Source organism: Heteronotia binoei, chromosome 12, assembly GCF_032191835.1.
Source record: "Heteronotia binoei isolate CCM8104 ecotype False Entrance Well chromosome 12, APGP_CSIRO_Hbin_v1, whole genome shotgun sequence".
Lineage (NCBI taxonomy): Eukaryota > Metazoa > Chordata > Lepidosauria > Squamata > Gekkonidae > Heteronotia > Heteronotia binoei.
The window spans coordinates 32,795,024-32,810,570 of NC_083234.1; the positions used below are offsets into that span (position 1 = coordinate 32,795,024).

Below are 15,547 nucleotides of genomic sequence, written 5' to 3' on the forward strand. Positions count from 1 at the left end.
ACAAGGTTACGGTCAGGATTGGGGGTTGCTGTTGCAATCTCAACTGAATCCACAAGGTTAGGGTTAGGATTGGGGAGTGCTGTTGCAATCTCAGTATATGTCTGCCTTCCCATACACACACAAATTCATGTGCACTCAGCCTAGATATGACACTTGTCCAGGGTTATAATGTATACCTATTTATGTATTTGGGTGTGCGTGTTGCCGCCTCATTGCTCAGTGTGCATGTGTTGAGATATATATTTGCACATTCAACCCACCTAATTGTACATGCTGCTATAAGCGAGTTCCCAGATGGCATCACATTTGGTATCATAGCAGAGATGAGGTAGGATATAAACATGCAGGAAACACTACAAAATTCTAGTGATCTAAAGCATATGCTGCTCTGTGGCACTGCTCTGTGCATTGCTCAGTCTAAGGTTTGAAAGACAACTTTGCATAAAGATATGCTGTTGACAAGTGCTCAGTGGTTCACACAACCCTATTTATGTGCAATGGAACATGCAGATCCTGCTCCAGATTCACTCAGGTTCGCCTAAATGTGGACATTTTCAGTAATAATGCACATACACTCGGGCCCAATTTACATGTTATGATCCCCATATCTTTCATTCATTTCTTTTCATTGCAACCCAGATCGGTCATCCGACCCTTTCAGTCAGTGAGTAGCATGCTCCAGTATGGTGTAGTGGTTAAGTGTGCAGACTCTTATCCGAGAGAACTGGGTTTGATTCCCCACTCCTCCACTTGCAGCTGATGGAATGCCTTTGGGTCAGTCATAGCGTTTGCAGAGCTTTCCTTGAAAGGGCAGCTTCTGTGAGAGTTCTGTCGGCCCCACCCACCTCACAGGGTGTCTGTTGTGGAGGAAGAAGATAAAGGAGATTGTAACCACTCTGAGACTTTGATTCAGAGATTCCTTCTACTTCTTCTCCCCCTCCTCTTCCTCCTCCTCCAGCAATGAACCTCCTTCTTCAAAACCTGCATGTGTGATGCCCCTAGTTTTCCCAGTGGGACAGACCCATCCAGATAATTTTACGTCAGTCCCTTCTCCCTATGTGCCATGTTCCAATATGAATTTGGTATCCTGCACATGAAAACTGAAGGTTCTGAAGTCAGTGGGCTTAGAGGGTATAATTCTGCATAGGAGGCTGATGGCTAGAGTGAAATGTTGATGATAGCTTAGGAAGTCATTGTAAAAGACAGAGTGGGGAACAAAGAAAAGACACAGCAAGTGTGACTGAACAGGCACCTGCCCTCAGTCCTTGCCACTCTGCAGCCATCTGAGGCTTGCAAGTCCCATTGCCGCCCTACCCCACCCTCTGGTGGGTGTAACCTTTCCTTAGTTTGCTGCCACCACTCACTGAATTTGTCACTGCCCTCTTAGAGGGACAGTGAAACCCCTCTGGCTCAATCTCCTTGTTTGGAGGCAAAATCTCCAATCTTTGGGGTGGCCCTGGAGAGTTGGCAACCCAAAAACAGGCATCTCCCCTTCCCTTTCCCGGGGTCCCTTTCCTTTCTTGGTACTGTGCAGAGCAGGGGAGACTAAATGGTCAGAGCACAACTCCAGTAGTTAATTCCAAAAATATAAGGATTTATTCAAACTATATACATTATAAATAGGGAACACATATATTGATTGAGTAAGGCACACTACAAGGGAAAGCTTATACTGGGGACCAACAGGGCACAAATAAACCAGAAGAAAAACACAGTCCTTTAGCCCTATACATTTCCCTAACTACCTCTCTCCCTGGGAGGTTGCAGTGCAGGACAGATCTTTTCTCCACCAGGCCTCCAGCTCTCCTTCACCTTTCTCTCTCTCTCTCGAGAGAGAGAGAGAGAGAAGAGAGAGAGAGAGAGAGAGAGAGAGAGAGAGAGAGAGAGAGAGAGAGCAGGGAAACCTCCAGTCTACCGCAGACTGGTTGCAGCTGAATGCCTTGGAGGTTCCAGCTATGACTTGCAGGAGTTTCCACCTCTGTGGCCTGTTTAGGGTTGCCAAGTCCAATTCAAGAAATATCTGGGGACTTTTGGGGTGGAGCCAGGAGCAAGGGTATGACAAGTATAATTGAACTCCAAAGGGAGTTTTGGCCATCACATTTCAAGGGACCGCACATCTTTTAAATGCCTTCCTTCCATAGGAAATAATGAAGGACAGGGGCACCTTCTTTGGGGGCTCATAGAATTGGACCCCCAGGTCCAATCTTTTTTAAACTTAGGGATTATTTTGGGGAGAGCCACTGGATACTATACTGAAAATTTGGTGCCTCTACCTCAAAAAACAGGGCTCCCAGAGCCCCAGATACCCATGGATAAAATTCTCCATTATTTTCTATGAGAATAAGTCTCCATAGGGAATCATGAGTACCCAGCAGACATTTCTCTCCCCTCCCCCCGCTTTCTGATTACCCTGAAGTGGGGGGAGGGCCTCCAAATTGAGGGATCCCCTGCCCCCACCTGGGGATTGGCAACCATAGGCCTGTTCCCCCGCACAGCTCTTCCACAGGAATCTTTCCCACTATCCAGTAGAACAAAGACTGCCTGCTTCCTGCTTGGATAGAACTCTATATAGAGGTTGCCCCACCCCTTGAGGAAGTTCTCCTTTTCCTGCACTTTTTAGGCCCAAAGGCTGCTGGGCCTTGTAGGTCAGAGGAGGAGGACACTTTGAACAATAAACTACAAATGGCAGCCATTTCAAGACTAGGCAACTGCCAGCAATTTACCCATTTTGTTACAGCAAGTCAGAGCTGAGCAACCCCTAGGGTTGCCAAGTCCAATTTAAGAAATACCTGGGGACTTTGGGGGTGGAGCCAGGAACAAGGGTATGACAAGCATAATTGAACTCCAAGGGAGTTCTGGCCATCACATTTAAAGGGACTGCACACTTTTTCAATGCCTTCCTTCCATAGGAAATAATGAAGGATAGGGGCACCTTCTTTTGGGGCTCATAGAATTGGACCCTCTGGTCCAATAGTTTTGAAATTTGGAAGGTATTTTGGGGAGAGGAACTAGATGCTGTACTGAAAATTTGGTGCCTCTACCTAAAAAAACAGCCCCCCCACCGATCCCCAGATACCCGCATATCAATTCTCCATTATTTTCTATGGGAATAATTCTCCATAGGGAATAAAGAGTTCCCAGCAGACATTTCCCTCCCCTCCCCCCACTTTCTGATGACCCTGAAGCGGGGGGAGGGCCTCCAAACCGGGGGATCTCCTGCCCCCACCTGGGGATTGGCAACCCTAGCAACCCCTGAGCCTTATGGGACCTGAGTTCGATCACATCACCCCAGAGTCGAAACTGACTGGTGCTTGCACAGGGGACTACCTTTACCAATCTACCAGAGTAAGGGGTCACCAGGAACGTTTCCAGGTTAGCTGAAGGGCTGGTCTGCCCTCGACAACAGGACAACAGCCTCCCTCTCTGTCCCCCTGCCATCAGCGCTCTGCTTCTTATCATGAAGCTTCCTTTAGCCACTATGGCTAACCATCACTGATAGACCCATTCTCCAGAAATCTGTCTAAGAATGCAGGACATAACCAAAACCAGGGGGGAAAAATACCAAAGGCAAATTAGTTTCATATGTGGTTTGTTTTTTAAATCCAAACTGCAAAAGCATAATTGACTAGATCAGATTAATGTTAAAACCACTGTGCTCATAACCCCACCAGAAAGACTGAAAATAACATTACAACACACTCAGCCCCTATCCTCCTGAAAAGCTGTCTAGAATAGGAACACATTAACTTGTTTCCAGATGATGAAGAAAAATTGTTTTTATACCCCACTCTTCTCTACCTTAAGGAGTCTCAGTTGTTTACAATTGCCTTCCCTTCCTTGCCCCACAACATCTTACTGCAGGTTTTCAAAGCAGTAAACAGGGTGGTTTTTGTATCAGGAATTCCTTTGCATATTAGGCCACACACCCCTGATATAGCCAATCCTCCAAGAGCTTACAGGGCTCTTAGTACGGGGCCTACTGTAAGCTCCAGGAAGATTGGCTACATCAGAGGGTGTGGCCTAATATGCAAAGGAGTTCCTGCTACAAAAAATACCCTGGCAGTAGGCTTCCCAACCCCCCCCCTCTCCCCGCCCTGGCAGGGGACCCCCTGAATTAGCAGCCTCATCCCCCGTTCTCAAAAAATCTGGAAGCGGGGGGGGAGGGGGGAAGGAGAATGCAGGCTCTCCAGGCAGGCTTCACTTTGCTGTCGGAGCTTGGGGGTGGAGGATACTATCAGGCTCGTTTCTTCACTGAGGCTGGGAGGCTTGGGAGCTTTTATTTTGAGCTATGTGCTCACTTGTGGGTGGCTAAGTACAATCGGGAAGAGTTAGGACTTGCCTGCCTAGTGTGGCATTTGGAGCAATAAATTTCCCCTGCTCCTTTAAACAGGTTCCCTAGCTTCCTCCCCACCACCACCTCAGCTCCTCCCTTCCCAACTCAGTTTCACTTGTGCACTTGCTCCTCCCAGATCCAGCTTTTCCTCCTCCTTCCTCGGCTTCCTTCCACGTGGTCTCCCAAATAAACTTTTCTTCTTCTCTCCCAACTGCACTGTAAGTAGGGTTCCCAAGTCCATCCCCAGAAATATCTGGGGACTTTGGGGGTGGAGCCAGGAGACACTGGGGTGGAGCTAGGGGGAGGGGGGGAAACGGGGAGCCGCCCCGTCTCGGAGCGGGCGATGCCGCTGCGCAGCTGATGCCTCTTCTCTGCTCGCCGTGGCTGCTCCTCCGAGATGGGCTCAGGCCTGAAGCAACAGAATGAAGTTTGAGCCCAGGGGGCACCTTTAAGACCAATAAAGTTTAATTCTGGATATAAGCTTTACCTGAAGTGTGCCTGCACATGAAAGTTCAGGGCTTTTTTGAGCAGGAATGCACAGGAATGCAGTTCTGGCTGGCTTGCATTGAGGTGTGGCCTAATATGCAAATAAGTTCCTGCTGAGCTTTTTCTACCCCCCAAAAAAAAGCCTTGCAAAAGCTTATACTTAGAATTAAAGATTTTGTCTTAAAGGTGCCAGCCCTGTTTATTGCACAAATAATTCAGACACATTAACATTCCTCAGAACCCTAGTCAGTACTGTCTACTCAGACTGGCAGCGACTCTCCAGGGACTCAAGCTGAGGTTTTTCATGCCTACTTGTCTGGACCCTTTTCAGTTGGAGATGCCGGGGATTGAACCTGGGACCTTCTGTTTACCAAACAGATGCTCCACCACTGAGCCACCATCCCTCCCTAATAAAGGGAGCTAAATAAAGGATCTAAAAATGGTACGATCACAGGGTGTTTTCTGCTTCTTGGGTGCTGGATTCACCCTGCCCCAACTGTATATATTGCTGCATGCTTTGAGTGCTTAGCAGTAGTTTTGTAGTCACTTTGTAGACATGCTGAATCACTAATAAAGAGCTTTAATCACTACGCAAGAGCCTCCTCATGCATCAAACCCAGTATTCAACAGCGTGCCTGCATACAAGAGCTTATACCCAAAATTAAACTTTGTTGGTCTGAAAGGTGCCACTGGACTCAGGTTTTGTTCTGTTGCTTCTGACCACCATGACCACACACCAGAATCTAATAATACAGATTAGTTCACCTGGAGTAAATAATGGTTTTGGAGATGTACTCTGTGGCATTATACCCCTCTGAGCTCCTTCCCCCAAACTTGCCCTCCTCTGGTTCCCCTCCCTCATTTCCAGGAATTTCCCGAAACCAGAGGAGGCAACTGTAGAGTAAACCCAGCTATGATCTTGACATGCCGGAAACTTTCTGAGGGCACTAGAATTGGGCCGGGCCCTGGAGGTCTAAATTTGCAGGTTCAAGGTGACAATAGTTCTCAGGAAACAAACCATGAGAAAAAATGGGCCTCTGATTTGATTTGGGATTTTACTTTTTTTTATTCTGAACAGTTCATTTTTTTCAGTCTCTCAGACAGCAGCTCCCCTACATTCACAAAAAACCCCTACATTTCCCATATCGTCTTGCTTTATCGGAGGTCTTGCAGTGGCAGTAGAGCACAAAGGATATAGTTCGCCGACGAATGCCTATTTCGAGTGTCCGTGCTTTCCCCTGCCCGCAAAAACACTGTAACTTGTGCCGGCCTCACGGATAGTACCCTTCCCTGCAATGACCAAAGCAGATGAGAAAGGCACAGCCGATTCGGTCTCACAAACATACATTCCGCTGTCAGGAAATTTGGATACACACTGTGGGGAAATTAACGGCCTTGGAAGGCAAGGTGACCGAAGTGGAGCTGCGCGAGCATTGGCAGGATTTCTTGGGGGTGGGGGAGTTTGGCGTCGGCTGCACGTGGCGCTCCCAGAGTTCGCTGAGGGGCAGAGCTGTCGCCTCCCGGATTAGAAGCGCAGCCAACATGAGCGGCAAAGAAGGTGGTGGCAATTGGGAGGAGGGGGAGTTAAGCGGCCCCTTCCCAGTCAAGCATACCCCCTCTCCGCCGTTCCCTGGACCATTCAGTCACTCAAGCCGCTGCTGCCTCGCCCGCTCTGCCTCTGGGGTGGAAGCGGAGTGGGGGTGGAGGCGGGCCGGGGGCGTGGCGAGCCGCGAGTCCGGGTCCTAGAAGGAGGAGCAACTGCGGTGGGCGGGAAGGGGGCAGCAGCGGCGCGGTGCGGCGGCCTCGCCAGCTCCAGGATCCGGCGGCTCGGCGCCGTTTCCCCCCTCTCCCCCCGCTTCCATTTTTTGGGGGAGCGGGGGAAGAGGGTGGAAATCCTGGGGTCCCCCGCCAGGGCGGGAGGGTTGGGAAGCCTAACTGTAAGTTGTAATTTTTTTTCTGAGTGTAAAGGTGGGCGTGGGGGAAAGGTTTGGACCTGGACAAAACAGGGCTCCAGCAACAGGATTTCAGGACCAGTTTTGAATTTAAAAATAAAATAAAGGGCACAGAAGAGGATTTTCCAGGGGGAAAGACTTGCACAGTGGAGGAGGAGGAAGGGGAACCCTCAGAAAGGTTCAAAAGCTGTGCTCCTGTGAGCTCCTGCTGAATTCAAGGCCTGATTCCTAGACATTTGTGAACTGATTACAAAGCAAAATAACATCCAGTGGATGCTAGTCGTTCAGACCAGCAGCTGGCTCTGTAAAGAAGACGGGCTGGAACGCCCTATGACAGGAGTGGTGAATGGTAGCTCTCCAGATGTTTTTGCCTACAACTCCCATCAGCCCCAGCCAGCAAGGCCAGTGACAGGGGCTGATGGGAGTTGTAGGCAAAAACACCTGGAGAGCTACTGGTGGCCACTCCTGCCTATGACTCAGGGAAGGAGATGTGTAAAATGCAGTTATACCCTCAAGTTTTCAGTTGACAGACTTAATTTGCAAAGTAAACAAATTCAGTAGTACTTTTAGTTATATATCATAGTTAAGATGCAGGCAGTTTCTGCTAGGAGAATAAAAGTATCAAAAGGCTACCTTCCACAGAAAAGAAATATAGGAACTCCTGGCCACTGGCAGGTAATGGGGGAGTTGGGTTGCCATATCCAGATGAGAAACTTGTGGAGATTTGGGGACATAACCTGGAGAGGAAAGGCACCTCAGCAGGGTATAATGTCATACGGTTCTCCCTCTGAAGCAGCAGTTTTCTCCAGTGTGTAGTCTAAAAATGAGCTGTAATTCCAGGGGATTCCCCAGGTCCCACCTGAAGGCTGGCATCACTAGGTTCATACAGTTTTCTGTTGCGCATTTTGCATAGTGTGAAGTGTGCAGTTCAGTGCATAGAATCATTGAACCTTAGAGCTGGAAGGGGCTCCAGGGTCACCTAGTCTAACCCCCTGCACAATGCAGGAAATTCACGAAGAAGTTAACAGCATCAACATTGCATGTGTCTCTTTCCTACTAAAATCAGTGTAAAGGGCTTCATTTTTGGCAGAACTTTTATGCCATGCTCTAGACAAGGGGTGGCCAAACTTGTGTAATGTAAGAGCCACATAGAATAGATGTCAGGTGTTTGAGAGCCACAAGACATGAATGTCAGATGTTGGAGAGCAGGAAGGCAGGCAGGCAAATAGCTGAGGGGAGGGAGAGGTGGAAAGAAAGCAACTTTAAATGCATTCTTCAAGCCACTGGTTGACTAGGCTTGATTTAAAGAGAGAAATGCCTTCTCCAAGTCAGCTGACAGGGTGGTGTGGGCTTTGACAGCCAGACAATATGTGTGAAAGAGCTACATGTGGCTCCTGAGCCACAGTTTAGCCACACCTGCACTATACTGTTTTTGAATATTTTACCAAGTAATTCATTTGCATTGTTCTCCACTTCAGTAATTGTAGTCCTAACACATTGTTTATTAAAGGCTCTTGCTGTCTGATTGAATTGCTTTTCATTTTTTGTATTTTGTCTTGAGTCTCAGTGAGGAAGGTGGGCTATAAATGAAGCTGATAACAATACTAATGTTATATGTTGGATAGCCTCTACCTGTGTGTTGTATATATCTTCTTAAATTAGTTGTGGAGTATATGCAGAAAGTATTCTGTTGGTATTATTTCTTATTGTTAAAGCACAATCTGATGGCAGTATAATTTTCAAATTAACACTGCATTTTTGTGGTGGTGAGGGTTTTTTTTGGTCTGTTTTGGAGCTATGAATTATGCTTGGTATGTGTGCTGAATGAAATGTATCTACTGGAGTTCCCTATTGCTGCTTAAGTCAAACTCTCTTCTTTTGGCCTGCTTTGTTTTCTGCTGAAATTTGACCTTCTTTAAGAACAAACCAATCCAGAGTGCTTTGGTTAGGTTATTTATTTTGGTACAAGTAAATATATATTTTGCTATTTCGTCTATAACTCTCCTCATCAGTAAGGTTCTACAGCATCCTTGATGCTTTATGCAAAATTTTTGTTATTTTTGCACAGGCAGGAGGCCTAAAAGTCTAGAGCAAGGGTGGCCAAACTGAGGCTCAGGAGCCACATGTAGCTCTTTCACACATACTGTGTGGCTCCCAAAGCCCCCACTGCTGCCCCATTGGCCAGCTTGGAGAAGGCATTTCTCTCTCTAAATCATTTTTCCAAGCCAGCTGGCAGCTTGGAGAATGCATTTAAAGTTAAAGTTGCTTTCTTTCCACCTCTCCCTCCCTCCTCCCCCATCCAGGGGTTATTTTGTAGAAAAAAAGGTGTGGGAGCTCAGTAGCATATCTCATTTGTGTCTGCCCTGGAATCTGTGTGCAGTGAGGAGAGAACTGCCCACTGCATACAGACCCTGGCTGGAGGTTCAGGTGCTGCACTCCTGTGAGCTCCTACCAAATTCAAGCCCTGCCCCCATCTATTTGCCTACGTGCCTGTTTCAAACAGCTGATGTTCATGTCTTGTGGTTCTCAAACATCTGATGTTTATTCTATGTGATTCTTAGCATTAAGCAATTTTGACCACCCCTGGCCTAGAGGTAATGTAAAATGGGGAAAAGGTGGGGGTGGGAAGTTATATACAACAGTATGTTTGAAGTTTGGGGGTGGGAAGAAGTTTCTTCAGAAAAAAAGGCAGGTTTGGGAGAGTGCCCAGAAAGTGATGTCAAAGGAAGAAGTGGGGTTTTTTAGTGGAGTGTGCTGGAAGTGACATCATCGAATGAGTGGAAGTGACATCACTTGATCTTTGACCTAGAAGTGACATCACAGAAAAATGACATCACAGAAGTCTCCTGGCTCCACCCCCAAAGTCCCCAGATATTTGTTGAGTTGGACTTGGCAACCCTACCTGGCAGTAAACCATTAATCTTAACTTTGGATTCTGTGCCCATTTTATGCATCATTATTTTTCCTCGGCATATTTATTCTGCAGCTACAATAAAATAAACACACTTTTCTAACTCAGGGTGGAATATCACTTATGGGGTGTGTGTGTGTCCCAAAAATGGACTTGCTGTGTCACAGGTGCACAGTGGCATCCATCAAGCACCTTCCATTTAAATCCTTGTGATTCAGGTTTTGTGCATGCATTTTAGCATTAATTCATTGAATGTCTCTCTCTCGGCTTGACTTCGCGAACGAAGATTTAAGAAGGGTGCAGTAGTCCACGTCTGCTGCAGGCTCGCTGGTGGCTGACAAGACCAATGCGGGACAGGCAGGTCCGGCCACAGTGGCTGCAGGGAAAAGTCTGATTTGGGGTTGGTGCTGTAGCAGTGCGATTCTTCCTCAATCTCCTTTTGTCCTCAAGACCAGCTATGCGTGCGTTCTCAAAGGAAGAGACAGCCTGGTGGATGGTGTGCCTCCATGCTTTGCGATCTGAGGCTAGGTCAGACCACTGGTGATGGTTGATGTGACAGGTGCCAAGGGATTTCTTCAAGGAGTCCTTGTACCTCTTCTTTGGTGCCCCTCTATTTCGATGGCCGGTGGAAAGTTCGCCATACAGAGCAATCTTGGGAAGGCGGTGGTTTTCCATCCTAGAAATATGCCCTGCCCAGCGCAGCTGCATCTTCAACAGCAGTGCCTCGATGCTTGTAACCTCCGCCCTCTTGAGGACTTCAGTGTTGGTCACAAAGTCACTCCAGTGGATGTTGAGGATGGTGCGAAGGCAGCGCTGATGAAAGCGCTCAAGGAGTCGCAGGTGATGACGGTATAAAACCCACGATTCGGAGCCGTAGATGAGGGTTGTCATCACAACCGCTTTGTAAACATTGATCTTTGTGCCTTTTTTCAGATGCTTGTTGCTCCACACTCTTTTGTGCAGTCGGCCAAATGCACGGTTTGCCTTTGCCAGCCTGTTGTCAATCTCTTTGTCGATCTTGGCATCTGAGGAGATGATGCACCCCAGGTAGCTGAACTGCTGGACTGTCTTCAGAACTGATTTACCCACAGTGATGCAGGGAGGGTGATAATCTTCCTGGGGTGCAGGCTGGTGGAGAACTTCTGTCTTCTTCAGACTAACTGCTAGGCTGAATAGCTTGGCAGCCTCTGCAAAGCAGGACGTCATATGCTGCGGAGCTGATACCAAGTGGGAGACGAGTGCAGCATCATCAGCAAACAGTAGCTCGCGGATAAGTTTTTCCATTGTTTTGGAGTGAGCCTTTAGTCGCCTCAGGTTGAACAGGCTGTCATCGGTGTGATAGCGGATGTAGACACCATCGTCATCATCTAGATCTACTGTGGCTCTTTGAAGCATCATGCTAAAGAAGATCGTAAAGAGAGTTGGCACGAGAACGCAGCCTTGCTTTACACCTGTGCCTATTGGGAAGGGCTCCGAGAGGTCGTTGCAGTGTCTGACTTGGCCTTGCTGGTCTTCATGTAGCTGGATGATCATGCTGAGGAACCTTGGGGGACATCCTAAACGTTCCAAGATTTGCCACAGGCCTTTCCTGCTAACAGTATCGAAAGCTTTGGTAAGGTCGACAAAAGTCACATATAGACCCTTGTTCTGTTCCCTGCATTTCTCTTGGAGTTGCCTGAGAACAAATACCATGTCGGTGGTGCTCCTGTTAGCTTTGAAGCCGCACTGGCTCTCTGGGAGGAGTTCTTCTGCAATGGTGGGCACCAGTCTGTTCAGGAATATTCTGGCAAGGATTTTGCCTGCGATGGAGAGCAGGGTTATCCTCCGGTAGTTGGAGCAGTCTGACTTTTCCCCGTTGTTCTTGTGTAGAGTGATGATGATTGCATCGCGAAAGTCCTGTGGTAGTTCGCCTTGTTCCCAGCAGGTGACAAGTACTTTGTGAAGTGTGCTATGTAGTACTGTGCCCCCATGCTTCCAGATCTCTGGTGGGATTCCATCAACTCCCGCTGCCTTGCCACTTTTCAGTTGCTTGATGGCTTTAACAGTCTCTTCTAGGGTGGGGATCTCATCCAACTCTGTTTTCACTGGTTGAAGTGGGGTGAGGTGGATTGCTGAATCTTGAACTACGCGGTTGGCACTGAAGAGAACCTGAAAATCCTCCGACCACCGGTTCAGTATGGATGCCTTGTCTGTGAGGAGCACTTGGCCGTCTGCACTACGCAAGGGACTCTGAGCCTGATATGATGGGCCATATACTGCCTTCAGGGCTTCGTAGAACCCTCTTAAATCACCAGTGTCTGCACACAGCTGGGTTCTCTCTGCAAGCTTGGACCACCACTCGTTCTGAATGTCTCAAAGCTTGCGCTGGAGGTTGCTACATGCAGTGCGAAAGACTGCTTTTTTCCCAGGATAGGAGGGCTGAGCAAGATGTGCTTGGTAGGCAGATCTCTTTCTCGCTAGTAATTCTTGGATCTCTTGATTGTTCTTGTCAAACCGTGTTTGCCAAGTACTCCTTTCCAGGCTTCCGAGTCTTTACCTGCTCTGGCATTGAAGTCGCCAAGGATGATCACCTTGTCCTCTGTACAGGAACAGAAAGGAACAGGCGAAGGGGGGGGGGGGAGGAAACCCAGTGTTGAAATTGATGAGACTTTAAAAACTGATAAGCACCTGTGAAGCCCTGTTTTCTATATTGCAATGCACTAAGAGATTCTCTACTTGTGTAATCAGCCACTGTGAAAAAATGGAAGTCACATGATCTCATAATATGGGAGAAAATGTTGAGTGTACAGCAGGGTTTCCCAAACTCCCCCCCCCCCCCGGTGGCCTGGTTATTTTTATACTTCTCCTTCGTGGCCCACTAAAATTTGGGGGTGGAGCCAGGAGACTTTGGGGGTGAAGCCGGGAGACAGGAAATGATGTACAAACAAGCCTAAAACGCTTGCAATATTTTGTTTAGGATAGGTAGGAGAATAATGGGATTTTTGCAATGCAATTGTAAAAATAAAACATTAAGAAAAAGCACCACACAGCAGAAAACTAAAAATATAAAATGATCTTAGCCTGGGAAAACATGAAATGACAGGGCATTTAAAGCTTCTCCCCCCACCCCCAGGTCTACTCAGATTAGCAATGGCAAGGAAGGAAGGAAGGAAGGAAGGAAGGAAGGAAGGAAGGAAGGAAGGAAGGAAGGAAGGAAGGAAGGAAGGAAGGAAGGAAGGAAGGAAGGGAGGGAGGGAGGAGAGCTGGAAACAAATATAGAAAAAAGAAAGAAAGGAAATAGGAAGGAAAAGGGAGGGAAAGAGTGAAAGAAAGGAGGGACAAAAGGAAGAAAGAGAAAAGAAAAGAAACTGGAGCAACTCACCTTTAAAACTGCTCACTCTCGGCGGGAAATCCGGTCACGGAGCTCTCAACGCCAGATCATGGGGCCTCCAGTCCCCTAGCCACTCCTCCGCCTTCCTCCGCATCACGCCTCCCCCCTCTCTGTCGTGCGCCACCGTGCCTCCTTCTCCCTCCCTTCCCCACAGCAGGCAGGTCAGTTTCATCTGCCTGATGGCCTGATCGCTCAGAAATCAGCGCGGAGCTCATTCCACGCTGGGCCAAGCCGGCGGCAGCTCAAACAGACTGCAGCCAAAAAAGGTGCATGGCTTCTCCCTCCTCGGCACTTCCTGGATGGGAAGGAAGTGCCAGGGAGGGGGGAGGGAGGAGCCATGCACCCTTTTTGGCCGCGGTCTGTTTGAGCTGCTGCCATCTTGGCCCGGTGTGGAATGAGCTCCGTGCCGATTTCTGAGTGACTCGGCAATGGGGGGGGGAGGGCTTTGCACAGCATGAAACTGACCTGCCTGAGGTGGGGAAGGGTGGGGAAAGGAGGCACACTACCCAGGAGAGAGAGGCACAATACAGGGGAAGGTGGGGAGAGGGGCGACCAGGGGGCTAGATGCCCTGTGGACCAGCATTGAGGGCTCCATGGCCCAGTGCCAGGTTGCGACCCTGCCTTTGGGAAACGCCGGTGTACAGAATACTCAGTAGAACCCACTGACACTGGCATTGCAATCTGTGACTGTTGACAATATACGTGTGTGTGTCTCAGTGTGTGCATGCACTTCTGCAAAGTTGACTGCAATTCCACCACACTTTGCACAGGGCTGCAATTTGTATGGAGGAAGGAGTCCTCTAGCAAAAGTTCTGGAGAGCTTTTTTAGTCTTGTGCTGCTAAACTGAACAAAAGGGGGGCATTTTCACCAATACCCTAGTGCAGCTGCATAGTAATGCTAATTACCTTCCCCTCCCTGGAAATTTGCATGATTTTCTCTTCATTGTTTTCTAATTTGATCCTGCACACTGCTCGTGTTCTTGGAAGTTTTTTAAAGCATGTCCTTGCACTCTTCCTCCAAATGGATTGACCCCAGGCAATTCTTGTTCATCTGTTTGCAGAAAGTCCATGTGGCTCAGCTGTCATTTTAACATTAGGTTTCCAGAGACTACCAAAATGCTCCCAATTTTTTTTTGTTAACTAAAGTATTAAAGGGAAAAATGTTTTCAAAGCTTTAGGCTTCCCATACCAGTGTGTCTCTGTTTACATCTCATGTCAATTTCATTCCACACTGCAATCTCCCCCTTTATTTTGTTTGCATGCAGCACTGAAATTATTATTTTTTGTTTTGAGTTTGGGATGTTGAGTTTGGGATGTTGTAGCCTGTTCACCTGCTTATGGTGTCTTCACCCCTCATTAAGGTTTTGCACTGCTTTTATGCTGCTCATGGGTTTTTAAAGATCTCCCCTCCCCCCACTACTGTGTTGTTAATTGGTCTTTTATTCACTACAGCTGTGGTAATGACATTTTAATTGCTGTTTTGGTATGTACTGTCGTATGGTTGCTTTATTTTTATTTATGGGAGTATTGTTCACCGCCTCAGGAATCAATTGATAAAGATTGTGGGGAATATAAATAATAAATACATACTGTCAATATGAACAGAATTAAATGGACTTTTTGTTGTCCAAAACATCTTTCCCTACTGTTTCCTCCACAGTAGATCATATTTTCTTGTGAATCGTTCTCTCCTAATCCACAAAGGGACTACTGCAGGACATATTTCCTTGCAAATGGCTCTGTCCTATTCTACTGCAAGGCAATTGAGGACCCTATTTCTTTGTGAATGTTCTGCCCTAGTCTGTAGACTTTATTTCCTTGCTTGTGCTCTTATTCCAGCCTGCTGCAAGGCTACTGTGGACCATTTTTCACTGTGAGTGGTTCTGTCCTAACCTACTGAAAAGCTGTGTGTACCACATTTCCTGGCGAGCGGTTCTGCCCTAGTCTAATGCAAAGCTACCATGGACCACATTTCTCTGTGAGTGGTTCTGTCCTAGTCTACAGTGAGAACAACCTGGACTATATTTTATTTTTTCTTCATTAAGAGCATGCCTGGGTCCCCTTCACCAATATTGCAACTGAGAAATTCCTGCAAAGCTGCAAGAACCGTCTAAATCAAAAGAACTGTTTTAAAATAAAGAAACTGGGACTACAATGAGCAAAAGCTTCTCCTCTTCCTTTTTGCCACACTATCATGGGATGAAGGATGGAGGGGGAAATGCTGACAGAAATCTTCATTCCAGCACCTAGATCAGGGGTGTCAAATCCATTTGTTATGAGGGCCGGATCTGACATAAATGAGACCTTGTTGGGCTGTCCCATATATGTCATAAAATGTAATACCAGGTAGTGGAGATAAAAACTTTATAAAGGACGCAGACACACACCAAGATTTTTTTTTAAAAAAACTTAAAAGATGCTTAAAAGATTAGCACTCTTGCAATATTATATTTATTTAACAGTTTCTGTTAACTGATACCTCTTGCTCTCAATTA

General features: G+C 47.3%; 1 protein-coding gene across 2 annotated transcripts in view; it reads left to right on the plus strand.

Annotated features, from left to right (window-relative positions):
* The window catches only part of UNC5D (unc-5 netrin receptor D), a 558,897-nt gene that overhangs the window by 489,106 nt on the left and 54,244 nt on the right, over positions 1 to 15,547 (plus strand). The gene's annotated exons all lie outside the window — the stretch shown is intronic.